Genomic DNA, 13,086 nt, shown 5'->3' on the forward strand with positions numbered 1-13,086 from the left:
GCCAGGTAGCTCAGCGGACAAAAGCAAAGAACTCTTGTGTGCCTATCCTCCAGTGTTCCCTCTAAACTGGCTCCAGATTCACCTACAGAGTTGATTCATGACTTATTTTGGCCCATTCTGTGCAGGAACTTGTAGTCTTTGCTTTTCTTAGGGCACGCAATTAGCAAATCAGGGCGGTACTGGTTAGAGGTTGCAGCAGCCGTTTTGAAAAGGGAACTGTGATGGGCAGGAGTGAGTGGGCAATGCTCTAAACCCTCTAAACCACAAGGTCTTAAAAAAGGGAGGCCCAGAAAGCCCATGGGGTGGGACGTGGGTGGTAGTGGGGACTCGATTAGTCGTTGAAATCTTTTTTTCGATCCAAAACCTATGTGCTCTCATCCAGGCTTTAGTTAATCAACCAACTTATTACTGCAAATCTTTTATATGTCAGCTTAATCCTCTCATATATATTAGACAACTGGAATTACTACAAAATACAGCTGTGAAACAAATTTATGGATCAAAATGTATGATCATGTAACTGTTCTTTTGAAAGAAGAGCACTATTAACCTATCACAAGAATAAATGCTATTCTCTGTAGCAGAAAAGCACCTTCATAAATGTATATCAGATATTTCCTCCATAAGTGTACACTGAACTGCTGAGGTGTGCTATTGCTTGCCTAGCAGGGCTAGGCTATCCACCTCCCTGAAGCACCATTCCACCTCCGGTGCCCGCCAGATCTGGGCAGTTCATCACCCCATTGACTTTCTCTGTGCCACTCTTTCCCAGGCTGTCTCATTGACATAGCCCTGTACTGCTGTCTACTGGTGTCTGATCTGCCCACCAGCCACATCGCTTTCATCCCCTGTGCTGCTGCAGTGAAACGGGCAAATGAGTACCAGATACATATGTAGGAGGATTATATATGATATAAATATTCATATTATTATTGTAATATGCTTGAATGCAGAAATAGCTATTGTATAGGTCGAAACAGACTTTGAATAGGCGGGATCAACACATATTGCTTACAGAAGTTCCCAGCACAAAATAACAATTTAAATACTACTCTGATCTCAAATTATCATTTTTATGGTGGACCATCAGAAAGTGAATATTGTTATTAAAATTTGCTATACTGCGTGGCCTTTCAAAGATCACAGCAATTTACAACTAAATAAATATATAGCAACAAGAAAAAAACACCAAATAAAAATAGGATACACCTACAGTATTCATACAGATGTATTGTAATCTAATTAAAAGTCAATTAGTCAATTATTCTAATTAGGATAAGAAGAGGAGCGTTTTTTTTATTAGAGCTTTAATTACATTTAATTAGTTTCTGAGACGCGAACACTAAATTACACATAATACCATATAATCTTAAGGGTCTTTATATTCATCTAATATCCCTAGTGCCTTAAGAAGTTTTAATTAAACAACTCTCTAATACTAAGATGCAGACAGCAGTCCAGCAGCGTGAGGGCAGCTAGCTAGTCTTTTGCATTAAGTGTCACATGTGTCACATGAGACTTTATAGTGTGCGCTCGATGCAAAGAGCTCCCAGCTCTCAGAGAACGAGTCCATTCTCCTGAGCCTACAGTAGCAGACTTGGAGAGCTGAGGGAGACAGAGAGATACATAGAGGAGGCCTACAGGGACATTGTAGAGAAGTCCCACCTTCAGTCTGGCAGCCCCTGTGCTGCCTTTGGGAGGGAGGACTCCTAAAAGGAAAGCATCACCCTGGTGAAGTTGGAGGTAATGTTTGTAGCCAGGACCAGCCCACCAAGGGATGCAATATCCTCTCATACAGAAAAATGAAAGGGGATGGACTTAATATACTGCCTTTCTGTGGTTTTTACAACTACATTCAAATCTGTTTTATACAGTATATACATGTACTTATAGTATCTGGGGGGCAACAGAGGGTTAAGTGGACTTGCCCAGAGTCCAAGGAGCTGCATTGGGAATCAAACCCAGTTATTATTATTAGCATTTGTTATAGCGCTACCAGACGCACGCAGCGCTGAACACCTACACAAACAGACAGTCCCTGCTCAAAAGAGCTTACAATCTCCACCAGGATTAGAGTCCACTGAACTAACCACTAGACTAATGCATTAACCACTAGGCTACTGTGTCTCCAGTAGCTTCTGCCCATGAGGGCAGGGTTAGGACAGCTGTTGTAGCTGGTGATTCGATTATTTGGCATGTAGATATCTGGGTTGCTGGTGGACGTGAGGATCGCCTGATCACTTGTCTACCTGGTGTGAAGGTGGTTGACCTAACGCATCACGTAGATAGGATTTTATATAGTGCTGGGGTGGAGCCGGCTGTCTTGGTACATGTGAGTACCAATGACATAGGAAAATGTGGGAGGGATGATCTGGAAGCCAAATTTAGGTTCCTAGCTAGAAAGCTAAAATCCAGATCCTTCAGGGTAGCATTTTCAGAAATGCTTCTTGTTCCATGCGCAGGACCCAAGAGACAGGCAGATCTCCGAAGTCTCAATGTGTGGTTGAGACAATGGTGCAGGGATGAGTGATTTAGATTTGTTAGGAACTGGGCAACATTCATGGGAGGGAGAGCCTGTTCCAAAAGGATAGGCTCCACCTTAACTACAATGGAAAAGGCTGCTGGCACTAATATTTAAAAAGGAAATAGAGCAGCTTTTAAACTAAAATGGGGGGGGGGGGGGGGGGGGGGAGGGGGTGGAACACCGAAAGTGGCCCAGGACTGCATAGTTCAGTGTGGAGTATCCTGATGGATTACTATTGAAACAGGATTTTAGGGAATCCTGACAGAGAAGATTTCAATAATGGTGAAAGAAAACCAGGATTGTTCAATGGGAGAAACAGAGTAAAGGATGCAAATTATCCCCATTAACTTCAAAGCAGCCTGTAGATACAAGGAAAAAAATAATTTGAAGTGTCTATATACAAATGCAAGTGTCACAACCCTCAGGAATAGTGAGCCCTTGGGCCGCTGTCGATAACCGGCAGCAGCAGGCGAACCACCCCCAAGCAGGAAGCAAGACTGAACACCGACAGACTGGTATAAGCAGGACTGGAGTAGCCGGACTGGAACTGAAGCGGTAGGTGAACAAGCTGGAATACACAGGACTTCACCTGCGCTTGACTTCCATTCCCTAGGGTTGAGCCCTTAGGTGCGGGCAGCCGGGCAGGACTTATAGGATAGAGCAGAGACACAAGTAATCCTGGAACAGACAGACTAGAACAAGAGGATTCAGGATTCACACACACAGGGGAAAAGGGTTCTAAACAAGTTTGTCCTGAAACAGGGTTAGGATTCAGGATTCTCACACAGGATACAAGCAAGCTTGACTGAGACATGGTAGACTGAGAATTTACACACAGGATACAGGATTCTAAACAAGCTGGACTGAAACAGGGTAAAGACTCAGGATACACACCACAGGATACAGGATACTGAATAAGCTAGACTGTACAGGCAAATAACAGAGCAAGACAGAAGGCTGCACACAAGGCAGCCACAAGCAGAGACACTGGAACAAGCAAAGGTAAGGGGGGAAAACTAAGGAAAGGCAGCCACAAACAGGCAGAAGGCTGCACTCAAAGCAGCCACAAACAAGGCAGAGGCTGTACTCAAGCAGCCACAAGCAGAGGCACTGGAATAAGCAACAAACACACACAGACAAAAACTCATCTGAAGACTTTGTTGCAAAGGCCAAGCTGAAGGGCTTCCAGGTGCCTAATAAAGGCAATTACTGATGAAGTCAAAGGTACGGTGCTGCTTAGTTACAAACCACCCAAGCAGTCTGGCAGACATGGAAGATCCGGACTGGACTAGAATGACTTCTGGAACAGAAGGAAGGCAGTCCATAGCAGCCACCGGGCCTGGCCACTGGGGGGCAAGGTGAGGCACAGGCATGTACATAGTCACAATCGTGACAGCAAGAGAGACTTAAAATAAGATAGGAGAATTGGAATGCATAGCAGTAAATGAAGAGATAGATATAATAGGCATTTCAGAGACCTGGTGGAAGGAGGACATCAATGGGACACTGTGTTAGTAGGGTGCAAACTATATCACAATGATGTAATTGTTCAAATTGGAGGGGGGGGGGGGGGGGGGTTGTGATATATGTAAAGATGGAATTGAGTCAACAAAATAAACATTCTACATGAAATGGATATCAGTGTGGAATCTGTATGGATAGAAATTCCAGGTGTGAAGGGAAGGAATATACTGGTAGGCTGCACTACCATACACCGGGACAAAACGAACACACAGATGAAAAAATGTTTACAGTGTAAAAGGTCTCTGCGGTCTGGCCAGTCCGGGAAGGCCTTACCACACCACCGGCCCCAGAGCTTTCGTTTCCTCCTTTACTTTTCTTTTATTCAGCAGGTCTTTTTGGGTTTTCAAACAAAACACCCTTCAAGATTCAGGCTGTTCCAGACACAGTATAATTACTGCCCAGTTTGACTCAGCACCGTGCCATATAGCCAGGCTGGTAATAAACCCCGTCCAATTACAGTCTGGCTTTTCTCCCCTCAGTTCAATATAGCCAGGCTGTTCAAAACACAGTCCCAATTACAGCCAGGCTTTTCTCAACTCAGTTCAATATAGCCAGGCTGGGCTAAACACAGTCCAAAATACAGCCAGGCTTTCTCAACTCAGTTCAATATAGCCAGGCTGTTCAAAACACAGTCCCAATTACAGCCAGGCTTTTCTCAATTCAGTTCCATATAGTCGGGCTGTGCTAAACACAGTCCAAAATACAGCCAGGCTTTTCTCAACTCAGTTCAATATAGCCAGGCTGTTCAAAACACAGTCCCAATTACAGCCAGGCTTTTCTCAACTCAGTTCAATATAGCCAGGCTGTGCTAAACACAGTCCAAAATACAGCCAGGCTTTTCTCAACTCAGTTCAATATAGCCAGGCAGCTCAAACACCGTCCCAATTACAGTCAGGCTTTGTGCGGGCTCAAAGCCTCGGGGTCCCACCCTCTTGGTCAGCCTTACTCTCCTGACCTCCTCCCGCTTGACCCGGGCATTCCCACTATACCTCCTGCTCGGGCTGCCTCAGAGCCAAGAGTTCCATCGGTTCTCTGAGACATTCTCTGGCTCCTCTTGCTCCATGGCCTCCTGTTCCTCCCCCCTCTATCTCTGGACGCCCAGTCCATTTCTCCTCTCCCCACCCCTTTTCCAGCTGATCTCTCTTTCCTCATTAACAGGGCTAGGCTGCTTTTCCTTCCCCCACCCCCGGTTCAGCACCTCCTCCACCAGGGTGGTGACTCAGCTTTTCCCCTTTTCTGGCAGCCCTCTTCTGGAGCTTCTTGGTTTTGCACCCTATTTCTCCTTACCCGGGGTTCTCCTGGGGCTTTCTGGGAGTTGTAGTTTCTTATTGGTATGTCCCTCTTAGGCAAACAGGAGCCCCCCTAGGGTCTTCCTTCCTAACCTCCAGCTCTCTTTCCCCTGTAGGAAGCGGGGGTTCCTCTCCACCCTTTCCTTCCTTCATACTCCTTACAACAGATATTAGGAAAGCTGGCAAACTGGACATTATAATAATGGGTGATTTCAATTATCCTAATATTGACTGGATAAATGTTACAGCGGAAGTCTGCCAAAGCAGAGGAACACTGAAATCCCATGGAAACGGACAGATAAAGGAGGATAATGGGAAGTAGACCAGGCTGTCCAGGAACAACCAGGGGCCAGGCAACAGATTTTGGGTGGGCATAGGCAAGAATTGGGTGGGCACCAAGTTTTCTCCTCCCCCCCCCCCAAAAAAAAAATATCTCAGCTGGTGGGAAAACGCTTCTTTCCACCTTGGCAGTCTGCAGCAGGCATGTGCTGAAAACTGAGCATGCACAGGTGCCAGTATCGTGGAGAGTTGCGTTTTCGTTGCCATCAGGAGGAAGTCTTCAGCTGGCAGAGCTTGAGATCCCCACTAGCTACCGCTAAATGTGTGCTATTGTTGGGTGGGCCTGAGCCCTAAGTGGGTGGGCCCCGGCCCACCTGTGGCTAAGCCACTGGGAACAACGCGGAGACTTCTAAAGATGGTAAAAACATTTATTGGGGAAGACTCGACACAAACCTATGTTTCGGCAGTTAGCTTGCTTCAGAAGTCTTCATGTAATATGTGTGAAACAATCTGGTCTTGAAAAAGTCTTTTGAAGAGAAAATGATATGTTGTGGCAACAGCTCACTGTTGTTTATAAAGTAGATGGTTGTTGCCACAACATATCATTTTCTCTTCAAAGGACTTTTTCAAGACCGGATTGTTTCATCTACTTTTATAAACAACCATTCACCTGTTGGTGTTTCACATATATTATTCTAACACTAACACGTGCTTACCACAGCCTAAATGTCATACCATGGGGCGGACTGAGGCATCCTGTGGTAAGTTTTGAATATGCGCATGAAAACCACGTGCTAAAATATTTTTAAAAATTGGTGCAGAAGGAGCATGTCGGGGTTGAAAGTGGGCACACATATGCAAATTGATTAGTGAGTCAGCATTGCCACACGCTATCCAATTAGCACAGGTTTAGCACGTGAGTTCCTACCACCTACGAAATAGATGGTGTTAGGGGCTCATACGCAAATGGGAAAATTAGCGCATGGCCATTAATAGGAAAATAGGAAATTTGGAGGCATATTTTTCAAAACACTTAGCCTTCCAAAGTTTGAAAATATGCCTCTTGGTCATTTTACCCCTGTAGAAAATGGCCTTGGTATGCAGGAAAGACCCATTTAAGGGTGCACCAAGGTTACTTTTTACTGCACTGTGGTACAAGGGCCACAAAGTATGTATGTAGTAGAGAAAGGGTGATAGGAAATGCCCTGTCAGTGTTTCTCATTTGTCTAACTACCATTTAAGTTACTCATTTGCTTGTCAAAATCATAAGGCTGCTAAAGATAAAACCAGTGAAAATAAGTAAATGCATAGAATAGTAAAACAACTTTAAGTGTTTATGACTTTATTATCTGCATGTGAAGCTAGTGAGTGTCTTGCAGTTGCCCAGAAGTAGGGAGAGAGGAAGAGCAACGGGGGAAGCGTGATTGGTAAGGCGTGTGATGGTATATGCTTGAGGAAATTGTGTGTGGGGATGGGATGTGGAAGAGGGATGGGTGCGTATATTAGGGGCTCTCAATTGTGGTGAGGGAAGATGTTTCGGGAGCATACGCCTGGTGCGGTTTATGAAATAGTAGTGAAAAGGTATGTAAAAGGTCAGGGTATGGTTGAGGGTGGCAGGGTATAGTATGTGAGGGTTCAGGTAAAGAACTGTGAGGAGTATAAATGGAGGTAAGTGATGGAAAGTAGTGAATCTGGGAAGGCCTACAGGTAGGGTTGAGGTATCTGTTTATGGAGGACTGACTGATGTGGGTGAGAGGCTGACTTCTTGTTTTCTTCTCTTTGGGGTATCCCAGGCCCCTCTTGTAGCTCATCATCTTCTACTGCTTACAGGGCCTGGAGAACCCTGCCAGCCCTGCTGCTCTGACCAGTGCCAGCTCTTAGTATTCTGTTTCTGATACTTGAAGACCCTTCCCAAACTGCAGCTACTCCAGAACTTGTGTTTTCATTTTTTTTCAGCCTGCCAGCAATCCACGGCCACTTTCTGTCTGTGACAAAGAGAGAATGTAAATGCATTTTCATAACAGGGCCAATGCACTATGCTACATTGTGGTGGTCAGCATACACTAGCAGTTGATGCAGTGCCTCAGAAGTTAGCATGTGACAATTTCCGCATTAACTTCTGTCATTAAGACCAAATGTAAACACGTAATTAAAGCAGAAAGGCTTATCAGATTTTCTCTCTTTAAAGCACAATACATCATTTTCCTTTCTCATGCATTTCTGTGTGTGACCTTGATTGGGAATCCCAACTCTCTTGCTGCTATATTAACAAGCCTATTTCTAACTTTTTTTTCCTTTTTAATGCTTTCTCATTTAACCCTTGCTTTACCTATGGATACTGGGGCCTAAATTCACATTTACATTTCCTAATACGGAAGGAGGGTAGGAAATGGGCGGCTAATATGCCTTAAACTTAACATGGATGTAGGTACTCCATGTTAACATCGCAGATAATATGGCACAGTTAACACCGTCTGAATAGGTTTTCCTTTTTTTTTAAATTTATGCTTATTTTAACAGATCATATCACAAGTATTCAGTTGGCTCAGTAACACAGATAGAAAGCCAAATGGCTTATAATAGCAAATACAATTCAAGAGGAAAAATTGTTCAATCTTCATTAGACCACAATTAGCGAGAGAGTGACAACACAAAGATAAGGAGATCAAAATGAAGCAAATTACTAAAGAAAAAGCATTAACATAACTAATCCAATGCCTGCCCCAATCATACAATCTTCTTCATATCAATGAAAGCCTTGAGCTAGTCAGGAATAAAGAAAATATATTGAATCCCATCAAGTCTGACCAAGCATTTACAGGGATAAGCCAAAAGAAAGTTGCCCCAAGATTCTTAGGGCCCCTTTTACAAAGTGACGCTACCGATTAGCGTGGCTTGAATGCGAAGAAGCCCATGGGAATTGAAATGTGTTTTTTCGCATTCCGCACATGTTACTTCGGTAGCGCCACTTTGTAAACCGAGTCTTTAGCTTCTGCCTCAGCACTAAAAAGGCCGTCCTTCTCTCCTGGGTAACATTTGTAATATTGGATAGAGCCACACTTTCTGGCCATAAAAACAAGGCCTGGGCATTACAGAAGTAAAGCTTCGTAACCCACATTCAAGTCTTGTTCAAAACAAAACTGAACAGAAGTGTAGCCCTCTGAGAATTCTCTGTTATGGACTCTTCCAGAAATGCAGAAACATTAATCATATACTATTGTGGATTCTGTCTGCCTTCCCTCACCATTCCACCATGGGAATTTTTTGAGGGTAGTAGGCAAATAATATATCCTATTCAAAGGAGGCATAGACTGTTGAGGAATTTTAAAACTGTCAAAAAGATATATTTAAAGATATTAAGAGGTCCTAGCGAAAAATTCAATCTACAGTGCAATCTGCTTAAGTGCAAGGGTCTGGGACCAAAGAAATGCATGCAGTTAACCGGAGCATGCACTTAACCGCTGTGACCCAAAGAAGCTTAGACATCTGATAAACATATGTACAGTACTGTTTATTATATGTACAGTATACAGTCTCCGTTAACTGACATTATACAGTCTCCGTTAACTGACATTAGGCCTTACTTGAAATAATCAGTTCATAGTCCTCTGTACACTCTTGTGGTCTGTGAGTTCCATAGACTACGTCTGCCAGATGGTAAAAAACTGCCATAGCACTGACATCCAGTGGCCTCCAGATAGGCCCGCACGGTGTTGAGGACTCTCCAGCACTCTTGCAAAAGTGACAGGAGGGTTGTTGAATTTCATCAGCATGTGCCTCGCTGCTCATTTCATCATCTGTTTCATCATCAGCCATTGCCTACGTGTAGGCACATATCTCGACATCAGTGCTGTCGTCAGCTGTTTGTAGATCGTAATCAACAGCTACGTAGTGATGAAACTCCTCTCCAGTAACACCGGCTGGGATGTCAATAGCCTGTTCATCTGAAGTGTTTGCAACAGCTGCATCTGTTTCGTCCCTCTCTACATCCCTAGCAAAGCTTGCCCGCTTGCAGCAGTTCACAATGGTTGCCTGTGTAACATGATTCCAGGCTTCTTCTGCATATTAGGGAATCCAACAGTGATAGATTACAAGCCATTTCAACAGCACGTTTACCCTTGCCAGTCTGGTCATCCATAACGCTCATCAGATGACGTAGCACAAGAGCCCGATAATGTTGTTTGAAATTGGCTATTATGCCCTGATCCAGAGGTTGGATCAGAGAGATAGTGTTTGGTGGCAGGAAGACCACCTTGACGTTAGACAGCCTGACATCATCACTGTGTGCAGCACAATTATCACAAAGCAACAAAATCTGACAATTTTGTGCCCGCATTCTAGTGTCTAACTTCTTAGCCACTGCTTCCAAATTTCCCCAGTCATCCATGAATTTGTGTTAGCCTCAAATGACACGGGAAGTCGCTTAACATTCTTGAAGCAACGGGGCTGTTTGCTCTTCCAATGATGAGTGGTTCCAACTTCTCACTCCCATCCATATTGCGCAAAGGAGGATCGTCAGTCGGTCCTTCGACGTTTTACTTCCTGTAGTTTCGGCTTGTTTGAATGCAAGTGTTCCATCAGGAATCGCTCGCCAGTAGAGACCGTTCATCAGCATTGAAAATGTCACGAGGTGCAAACTCGTTCAAGATGGTAGGAAGAACTGAAACAACCAGATTTTCAGCACCAAAGTCATCAGCGTCTTGTTTTTCACCATGCTGTTTCTTGAATTTTATGTTGTTCCTCTACTTACATCTTTCCAACCATCCAACAGTGGCATTGAATTCAGTTAGTCCAAGACTTTCAGCTAGCTGATTAGCTTTCTCCATAAGCAGTGGACCACTGACAGGAAACTGTCTGCTCCTGACTTGAGAAAACCACCGAAGAGCATCTTCTACATCCTCAGCTTTTCCCGCCCATTTACATTTCCGGTGTGGATTTGTATTGTTTTGCCAGTCTTCCAGAAGCTGGTCTTTCTGCTTCAAAATATGTGAAATTTGACTGGGATTGACACCATATTCTTTAGCAACAGATGCTTGACTTTGTTTGTTTTCTAATTTTTTAAGAACTTCTATTCGTTCAGCCAGTGTAAAAGTCTTACAGTTGCGAGATGACGACAACTCCAGTGTACACTCTAACAACATTCTTTCGCTTATTCTGCCTGTGGCAGTTAACCAATGAGATTTCAAATTTACCTCCCCCTTTGTCATATGCCCATTGGCTTCCATATTCTGTGCATGCCCTTATGCGGAGTCTTTCCTGCAGAGGAGTGGTCTTAAACCATGCATATAAGCAAATCTTGCACTTATCAGTGGAGCGCTAAACCGAAGTTTGTCCCCATAGAAATTGATGGCACCAAAAATGGGACCAAAGTACGGCATGCAGTTAAACAGAGCATGCGCTTATCCGACGTGCACTTAAATGGAGTGCACTGTATTTGCTTGATATTTCTTTGCATTAACAATCTATCTTCAACCACATCCATTTGAAAATCCTTAAGTCTTTAATATCACCTTGAATTTGCTGGATCTAACTTGAATGGTATTTTTTTTTATTCCCTCCACTATTCCAGTTAATAAGTCAACTTTAGAAATTAAAAAGGTTACCTCTTGCATTGATTTAGAAACAGTGGCTTTAGGCTTCCATTATCACCACTGCGGGAGGCTCCAGCAATGCAACCATTTCTTCCTTGTTCTCTACACAGAAAGCATCAGTTGGCGTTTTGCTCGTGCTTGAGGTCTGATACACCACAGGTCCCAGCCTTCCAATCCCAACTGGATATGCCACAGATGCTGCTGGACACAGTGGCTGATTGGGCTCCAGAGGAGATAAAGTTATATCATGCCCCATGGGGTCAGCTGTTCCTTTATACTGCCCCTCAGCAGGACATCCAACTCTGGTACTAGTCATGGACCCGGTGGCAAACTGGTCAATCTTCATCTGGGCAAGAGAAGATGTACGGAATGGCATGGGACCAGCCTTAACCGCCCCTTCCTTTCAGTATGCGGCATATTAGCACTGCAGATAAGAAAAGACCCTGCTGAAACAAAGGCCTGCTAAGGTTTTACCACACAGGAGTCATGTCACCATCTTGGCTGCTCTCTTCCTCTCTCCTGAATAGGTTTTCCTAATTGCATCATATTATCTGCAGTTCATTAAATGCACCAAAAGAACATTTCTAGAGTTAACTGAACTGCAAAATTTGGGGAATATCTCAACAGTTAACAGAGTATTTGCAGTTTCCACATATTAAGAAGCCCTTTTACCAAGGCGTGCTAAGCCCTCACATAGGTTTAGCAGGACATGCTAAAACATCTTGCTGTAATTTCCCTGTCTGTATGTGGTAATCATGCCTAAACTATTTTTAATGTTTTATTTTGAAGGGATAGAGAATGGGCAATGAAGCACTAAACCAGCTAGCAGATTTACATTACCGTGCACTGATGTAGCACCTCCTGTATAGGAAGTGGTAAGTGCTCCTGCATTAATAGCATTGTAAGTCCTACACACTAATGGAAAAATTAGTATGGGGTCTGCAAAATAAAAAATAAACAAGCCATTTGGGGGGGGGGGGGGGGGGGGGGGGGGAATGTAAGAAAAATGGGCTTAGCATGTGGGAAAGCTACACTTTAGGATGCGTTAAACCCAAATTTTGTTGCAGCTTAGTAAAAGGGCTCTTAAATTTGGCCATTAACTGTGAGTAACTACAAAATCTTACACGTTAGGAAATAGGCTCCAAAATGCACTGAGAGCAAGAGTGTGGTATGATAACAGAAGGATACTAAGCAGGTCTGCCCTGTGATATGACAAGAGTGACTTATGCCAAAGGTAAGATTTTTTCCACTGGCATGTCTATGGTTATAAATATGGAGAACCAGGAGCATTGCATTGCTTTGCAAATGAAAGGAAAATGACAAAATTAGGTTTAGCTTTTGTTTGTTTTAATTGCAATTCTTTAATGCTGTAAAAAAACAGAACTGGAATTGGACCATGGAGAGTTGGGGGTAGAGGGATAGACAGAGGAAAGAAGAAATGACTGAAGACTGAGTAGGGAGGGAGGGAGAAAGAAATGGGTGTTAAAACACATACCCACTCTTCTCTCTTTCCCTACCAAATCTTCAGTGACTTTTCTTCTTCTCCAACCTCCCTCCTTCAAGTTTCTATCATGCCCTGTAGTACCCCTTCAACCTTAATCTGTCGTTCCTTCCTTTGGCCTCAATATACTTTCCCTCCATCCCACTTTGGCCCCCATAACCTCCTCATTCTCACTCTAAGCCCCCCCCCCCCACTTCAGTATCTCCTCAGCCACACACTCACCTCATTTGCCTCTTGTCAAGCACACTGCTTCAGCCCTGCTTCTCTTTCTTCAGCTGGAGGGCCTGGGAATATCAACCAGTCTGATGGTACCAGCCAGGCTCCTCCTCCTCTTTGGCCAATGGAGCCCTGGGATCCCCCACTGGCCTTTTAGCTTCT

General features: G+C 44.0%; 1 long non-coding RNA gene across 1 annotated transcript; it reads right to left on the bottom strand.

The window, feature by feature from the left end:
• Window positions 1-6,937: 6,937 nt before the first annotated feature.
• Window positions 6,938-9,237, bottom strand: LOC115472981. The gene is made up of 2 exons (XR_003942585.1): window positions 9,201-9,237; window positions 6,938-7,601 (listed from the first exon to the last, which is right to left on the bottom strand). It is a non-coding gene; the product is annotated as an uncharacterized LOC115472981 (long non-coding RNA).
• Window positions 9,238-13,086: the final 3,849 nt, after the last annotated feature.

This window comes from Microcaecilia unicolor, chromosome 6 (assembly GCF_901765095.1).
Source record: "Microcaecilia unicolor chromosome 6, aMicUni1.1, whole genome shotgun sequence".
Lineage (NCBI taxonomy): Eukaryota > Metazoa > Chordata > Amphibia > Gymnophiona > Siphonopidae > Microcaecilia > Microcaecilia unicolor.